The sequence below is a fragment of the Rhamphochromis longiceps genome, linkage group LG12 (genome assembly GCF_057381845.1).
Source record: "Rhamphochromis longiceps isolate RC_006_pf linkage group LG12, R_longiceps_female_GT1.1, whole genome shotgun sequence".
NCBI lineage: Eukaryota > Metazoa > Chordata > Actinopteri > Cichliformes > Cichlidae > Rhamphochromis > Rhamphochromis longiceps.
The window spans coordinates 40819480-40826923 of NC_140568.1; positions in this window are offsets into that span (position 1 = coordinate 40819480).

Below are 7444 nucleotides of genomic sequence, written 5' to 3' on the forward strand. Positions count from 1 at the left end.
TACAGAGGTCTGACCCAAGACTTTGTGGACTGGTGCCAGCTGAACTACCTCCAGATCAACGCCAGTAAAACCAAGGAGCTGGTGGTAGACTTCCGCAGGCACAAGCATTCTCCACTGCAACCACTGAACATCCAGGGTATGGACATTGAGGCTGTGGACAGCTACAGGTACCTTGGTGTTCATCTGAACAACAGACTGGACTGGACTCATAACTCAGACGCCCTCTACAGGAAAGGGCAGAGCAGGCTGTACCTGCTGCGGAGACTCAGGTCGTTTGGAGTGGAGGGCCCACTCCTGAAGAAATTCTATGACTCTGTTGTGGCTTCTGCTATCTTTTATGGCGTGGTCTGCTGGGGCGGCAGCATCTCTGCTGGGGACAGGAAGAGACTGAACAGGGTGATCCGAAGGGCCAGCTCTGTTCTAGGATGCCCTCTGGACCCAGTGGAGGTGGTGAGTGACAGGAGAACGGCGGCTAAGCTGTCATCCCTGATGGACAACATCTCCCACCCCATGCAGCAGACTGTGACAGCACTGAGCAGCTCCTTCAGTGGGAGACTGCGGCACCCACGGTGTGGGACGGAGAGATTTCGCAGGTCTTTCCTCCCCACTGCTGTCAGACTCCATAATAAAGACTTTAACTGATCAAGCACACACATCCATACATATGCAATAATACTAAGTGCAATAATCCTTTCTGTCATCGTTGTATTTTTACTCAGTTGTATATAGTATATTTGTATTTGTATTCTATTTTTATCTTATTGTATATTTATTTTATTTTATTCTACTGTATATAGTATTTTATTTTATTCTATTCTGTACAGTTGTGTACTGTATTTATTCTTATTGTATTCTAATTTTTGCCTCATAACTTTTGCACTGTCCACTTCCTGCTGTGACAAAACAAATTTCCCACGTGTGGGACTAATAAAGGTTATCTTATCTTATCTTATCTTATCTTAAATTCCAGCTCGATGTCTTTGTTCTTGGACTGCTATCGCTGCTTTGTACGATTCCGTTATTTAAACTTCAAAGAAAATTTGAATTGCTATTGAATTCAGTGACTACAAAGATGATGACAGAGTATAACTTAGTGGGGTTATGACAGTTTAAAAAAGAAAACACCTTTTAAGGCAAATATCAGTATTTTTTAAGCTATTTTTATCAAAACTGGCCAGTGTTTCTGTATGTTCAGCTTTCATGTACGAAATTAAAGTTTTTTATTAGAGATTGCTTTAGCAGAGCTGCCCAAAAGATTGCTTGGTTGCATTTTGAGACTGTTGCTAAGATATTCTTGTTAACTTTTTAAAATTACACTTTTTATCTCCATTCTCTTTCTGAAATAACCCCCCTTTTTTCAGCTTGTGCCTCTTTACAGCCACTCTCTCTTTAAGGTAACGTTCCTCTGATTGGCTGCCCTTCACAAACAGGCCCAAACAATGATCTTTAACAATGACCATGTTAAAGAAAACCCTCTCTGCTTGACATCACACAGATCTACGATTAGAAAAAAATTACTGAAATTGAGTGTTTAGAGCAGTGAAGCCTAAGCCTTTGACTTTCTTTTGCATAAACATACCTTGCTATTTGAAACTTCTGCCCAAATGCTGTTTACTGTCACCAGAGTTGAAAACATATGTACCTGAATTTAACAGTAAATCTGTTACAGTGCACCAGATAACCTTCAGTTAAGGTTGTATGATTACAGGCCACGTTGCAAGAGCACAATGAAAACTTGCAAAGATAAGAGCTATGCAGTGAGCAGAGTGATCTAATCACATGCACACTAAGCACAAATAGACTCACAGTAAGCACAGAAAAAGCCTTTGTAATCATGGAAAATGGTGGAAGAGACACATAATTAACTAGAACTTTCTAATTTATTAAATAAAAGAAGCAGAAACTGCGATAATCTTTATGGGATGTGTGAAGCAGTGTTAACAGCATGTCAGGAGCTACATGAGTATTTGTATGTTAGGTGTGCGGTGTTGTGTGGTGCAAAAACTAAAATAACCAAGCCACAGCCAACTAAACAAATAGCACAACGCTGGGTGAATGGAGAGAGAGCATACACGCTCCTGGGAGACTGTCCAGGTGTTTCCAATTGCTATGATTAACTATGCTTCTAGAAACCTGCAAGGCAGCACAGAGGGACAAACAGGCGGAAACAGACAGCAGACCTGGCCAGGGCAGAAGACCCTTCACACCACCAAGAGACTCTATTGGGTACCTTAATCAGATAGTTTAAGATTACCACAAAGAAATGTGAAACTCTGAAGGGAAGGCTTAAAATGCCCTTAAATATTCTAAAAAAAAATATGACATTGAACCAAAAAAAACACACAACAAAATAACATTAAAGAGACTCAAAACGATCATATAATGATGGATAGCCACATTTAGACCCAAATGAACAAAACTAGTTACAAAAACCACACAAATACACTCACAGGGTTTAAAGACCCAAAGCAATCATAACTTCATGCAGTTAGCACTATATAAAAACCTCCATCATCCCAACATGTTAGAGACGTAAGAATGATGTATGAGCATCATCTGTGTTTCCTTCACAGTGTGGAAGTGAAACCATCTTCACTGACAGATAAATGAACGAATCAAGAGGCCGAGGAGGAATGAAATGGCATGAATGACAAGTGTGTATATCCAAATAATATTGTCACTCTGCTCAGTGCTTCTAGTGTGAAGATATTTTTTAATGTTTCTATTGGTTGTGATTAAGAAATAATACTCTGCAAATCTGAACAATCAAACAAACTAAAATCATAGTCAGTGTCTGTTAATGAGAGTGGAATAGCAGTTTTGAGTAACACAATCTTTACACATTAAGTGTGTAAAGACAAAATGTAAATTAAGGGAAACACAAATTCAAAACGGAGAACTTAAAAGACAAAAGCTGGTGAATACTTAGGTGTATTTCAACTTTCCTTTACAGTTTATGGCGAAGACAAATTTGGTTTTGTTGCAGAAACTCCTTTATGTAAATTCCTGAAGTTTTTTCCCCATATTTGCACAAACACTGCTCTGTTCCTACATGCGTTAAATAAGCATAACACAACATGCAAATGAGACTGGGCTTCCTTTATTTGCAGTGTGCACCTGCTTCCAGTCACAGAAATGAAGCAATCTGACTGAGAGGGAGCGCAAACAAATATATTCGGCAAAATGCTGGAGTGCTCCCGTGAAATGTCAAATTTTGTACAAAACACATTTATGAGTGTGTCAATCAGTAACCAGAGATAAAAGGTTTAGGATTGCAGGAGAAGGAAGCCTATCAATCAAACAGTGTCAAAGCATAGACCGACAGCAGATAAAATCCCTGCCGGGATCCAGCAGGTATGCCATATCTGACCTCATTGTGCCCTGCAGTATACCCGAGGAAGAATGGAGTACACTCCATCGAATCCAACACAACATGAACTAGAAGACAGCAGTGATAAATAGTTTATGATGCAGAGACGAGAGTCAGCTGTGCCTCCTGTCAAGTGTCACTTGGTGATCCTGAGAGCTTCAGTACAGACTACTCCCTATTAAAGGAAGAGGTGTGATGTCCACACCTGTCTTTGGTGCAGAGGAAACTGGGTGTCATGAGAAAAAAAAAGTTCTTTATGGAGTGTAAAATTTTGAAGCAACAACAGCAACAAAAACATCCCAGATGTTTGCACTACATCCAGCTGGGAGTACTCACTACTACTCTTGTTTACTTAAAACAAGCCACATTTGCTCAAATATGTAAATTGGTGTCATGCCTCTATATCTATGCTCGTAATCTTAGCCCATTAAGGGCTACGCTGTTTTGTTTTAAATTTCCTTCTTTTAAAAAGCATCGACGATTCTATCAGCGACAGCTGCAAAACTGTGGGGTCAGGCTAAACATGTATAAATAAAGCATCACATAAACAGATGCATGCATGTCATCCACCTGCATATTAAAGCCTTGAACTTATTAAAAAAATTATTATTCTTTTGACTGGATGTGGCCATATATGTACCAGGGGTTATCAGCTAAGTGCAAGTTTTCTAGCTTGGAATTCAGAATTTAATGTTATATTAAACAGGAAGCAAAGTTTGGCTGTGATGGCAAAAAAACCTGTTCAGCTCACAGCTTCAAGACGACACCTCGCTAACCAGTCTCACTTAAAGCTGTTGTTTATTTACAGTCTATGCCCACAGCTTGAGTGATGGCAAACTGTGTGTCATGCCAGTAGTAGTCACTAATGTAAACAGCAGGCCTAATAACTTAGTCTGATATGTAATAAAAAGATCTCATAATTGTGTCTAATGCATCAGTAAGCCAAAAAGTGGCAATTTTTTATTTAGTGTTACATTATCACAGTTTAGAATAGAGAAACTAGCAACAACTAATTGAGCCTGTTTAACTTTTCATAATGAGAATAAATGCAGTTGAAACACTTCATGTTGAATACAAAACTATTTAAAACATTTTAAATATTATTATTTGACTGACACATACAGTATTTGGTACACTCAGTTTGTTACTTTATGTCAAAATTCATATGGAATATTAGGCATAAGCATTTTAAACCTGCAGTTCTTTTGGTTTATGTTTGCATTTCAAAGGACATCTTGTCTGTTTACACACCTTTGATCCAGTGCTCTCAGTATGCAGATTATTTTCTCAGCTCACGTGAAGCAAACTGCACAGAACTGGCCATAAAAGTACTAAAAACCAAAAACAGAGTAATTTTGGTTATTTCATACTACGACATGGGCCACATGAGAGTTTCGCGAGAAAGTCAGCATTTGGATCACAGACTGTCTTCACCTTATCTTTATAATCAGTTCTTTTAAAAAGAAAAAGCTGAATCAGCTATTAAAAGACCCCAGGGGAAAAAAAAACCCCACTTGGCAAACAGTTCAGCTCTGTTTGTATTTCAAAGTGCACCACGTTGTTTCTGTGTGTACGTTCCCTAAAGAGGGCTAAAGTCAGTTGTAAGCCAACAAATAGAAAGACACAACAAAAAATGTTGGAGAAATCTGGTAGTTGCTAACAGACTGATGAACAGTTCTTCATAGGACTGTTGGAGATTCCAGAGTTGTTGTTGTTTTTGTTTTTTTACTTCAGACTATCAGTGTTAAACCAATAAGACTGTATTGCTCACTCTGACTTTTCTCTGTAAGACCTGACTTAAACATGGCTTTAATAAAGTTTCACAAATAAATACATCCAAAAAGTAATGTACTAAAATGGTATTTATCAGTGAAATAATAATTGTAAATAGAACCAAGATAAATGATTTTTGCTGTTGTCATTCGCCTCTTTTATTTGCTGTCATTTCATTTCAGCTCAGTGTGAGAGTCTTTACTGGTTAGAAAAGGAGCTGAGGAGACGCAGGTAAAGCAATGATGACCACCAAAGAAAATATTTTCATCTGAGCTGGGGAGTCTTGTCAACTCAATTCAAATTATTTTGTGGCACAAACAGAGAAAACATTGTTTATAAAATGGTAACACTTTGCTGTTACCCATGATAGCTCTCCAGTTAGCATCCAGTGCACAGATGCATCCTGATATAAACAATAGACTGGCCCCTTAGATCCATGTGTCTTTGATTCACTTTTGGACCCATATCTGATCTAAATTCAGAATCAGAGCATTCCTAAGTATGGAGAAAATGTTCCTGACAGTCTTATTACAAAAAAATCCTTGTAGAATAAGTAAGAACGCCTTGTTATGCAGGGGAACAAGACATTATCAAAACCCACAAAGGATAGACTGATCCATCCATCCATCCATCCATCCATCTTCTTCACTTTATCCGGGGGCGGGTTGCAGGGGCAGCAGCCCAAGCAGAGAAGCCCAGACCTCCCTCTTCCCGGCCACCTTCTCCAGCTTGTCCGGGGGAACACCAAGGTTTTCCCAGGCCAGCCGAGTGATACAATATCTCCAGCGTGTCCTGAATCTGCCCCGGGACCTCCTCCCAGTGGGACATGCCTGGAACACCTCACCCAGGAGGCATCCAGGAGGCATCCTTGTCAGATCAACTGGTAAATCGAGAGCTTCGCTTTTACACTCAGCTCTCTTGCTCACCTGTTCACCATGACGGACCGGTACAGCCTCCACTGTGATCAGTCTATCTGTGTCAAAAATATGGCCCAGGGGCCACAGCTGGCCTTCCAAATGATCTATTTAAGAATACTTGCAACTTCACATTTTCACAAGTTCACATTTTTCTAGATCTTGACAAATTCTTTGGATCAGCAAAAGCAAAATGTAATAATTATTTAGTAATGTACATGAAATGAGACGTACTGTTTTTTAAGGGCTGTTCATCATTTTGTAACTGCATGGTTACTTTTACTTCTTTACGCAAAAAAAGGTAATTTTACCATCAGTTTAATGGTCTGGCCCACTTGAGATGAGTATGACACCCCAGAGCCAGTCATCTTTATTTATTCAACATACATTTTTATACACCATCTTGAAGCTTTTTTGACTATGAATTGTCTAGTTTTTGTGCGTGTGTTTTTAAACATTAAATGTTAAAGACCGAAGCCACTTTGGTCCTTTCTCCAAGCTATTTGCACTTTTAGCTTCATACAGGAAGTATTTTCTGCCATAATTAAAATGGTGTCATTGGTGCACAGGAATCGTGCACCAATCAGGAATTTATTAAGGATATATAAGCTAAACACTTTAAATCCAAACAAGTATTGATAAAACGTGTTTAGACAGACTGTTTTCATGACCAACCAATCCTTAGCTGAGAGCTCTCATTACACACGTACACTGCAGTGCGCGTGCACACACACACACACACACACACACACACACACACACACACACACACACACACACACACACACACGGCCAGAACAACAGCTGGATCGTGTATCCTCACTCCGGCTGAGTGAGGAGATCAACATGTTAAAAAAAACATCTGAACCTGAACTGTTGGGTCCTCGTTTCTTACCAGCACTTTAATCAGATTAATTGTAATGTAATGAGTTACAGTTTTGTGCAACAACATGTAGTTTTGAGTGCAGGCTGCATGCAGCCCGTGTAAATACTACTTACATAAATTTTTCGTCGTGCAACTACAGATGTTTTAAAGATTGAATGCTGTAAATCATGCCAACAGGAGGGACATTTTCTGAGATAAAAATGTGATTATAAATTATAGAAATTAAGATGTGGGTCTATTTATTGCAATCCAATCCAGCTTTTTCTTAAATCTTTAAGGGGCTTCTCCGTGCAGCGTTCTAATTCCCCACTGGAAAACAAACATACACATTTCAACATGAAGAAAGTCGGCAGGGATACGGGGATACAACAGGCTGAACACGTGAAATCATTTCCCCTCAGCAAAGGGAACCAGATCAGATTTCACCCTGTTTAGACAGAAGTGGAAGGTAGAAGTATTGTTCCTGTGCAAATAAAACTAGATTGATTATGAGACCATTTT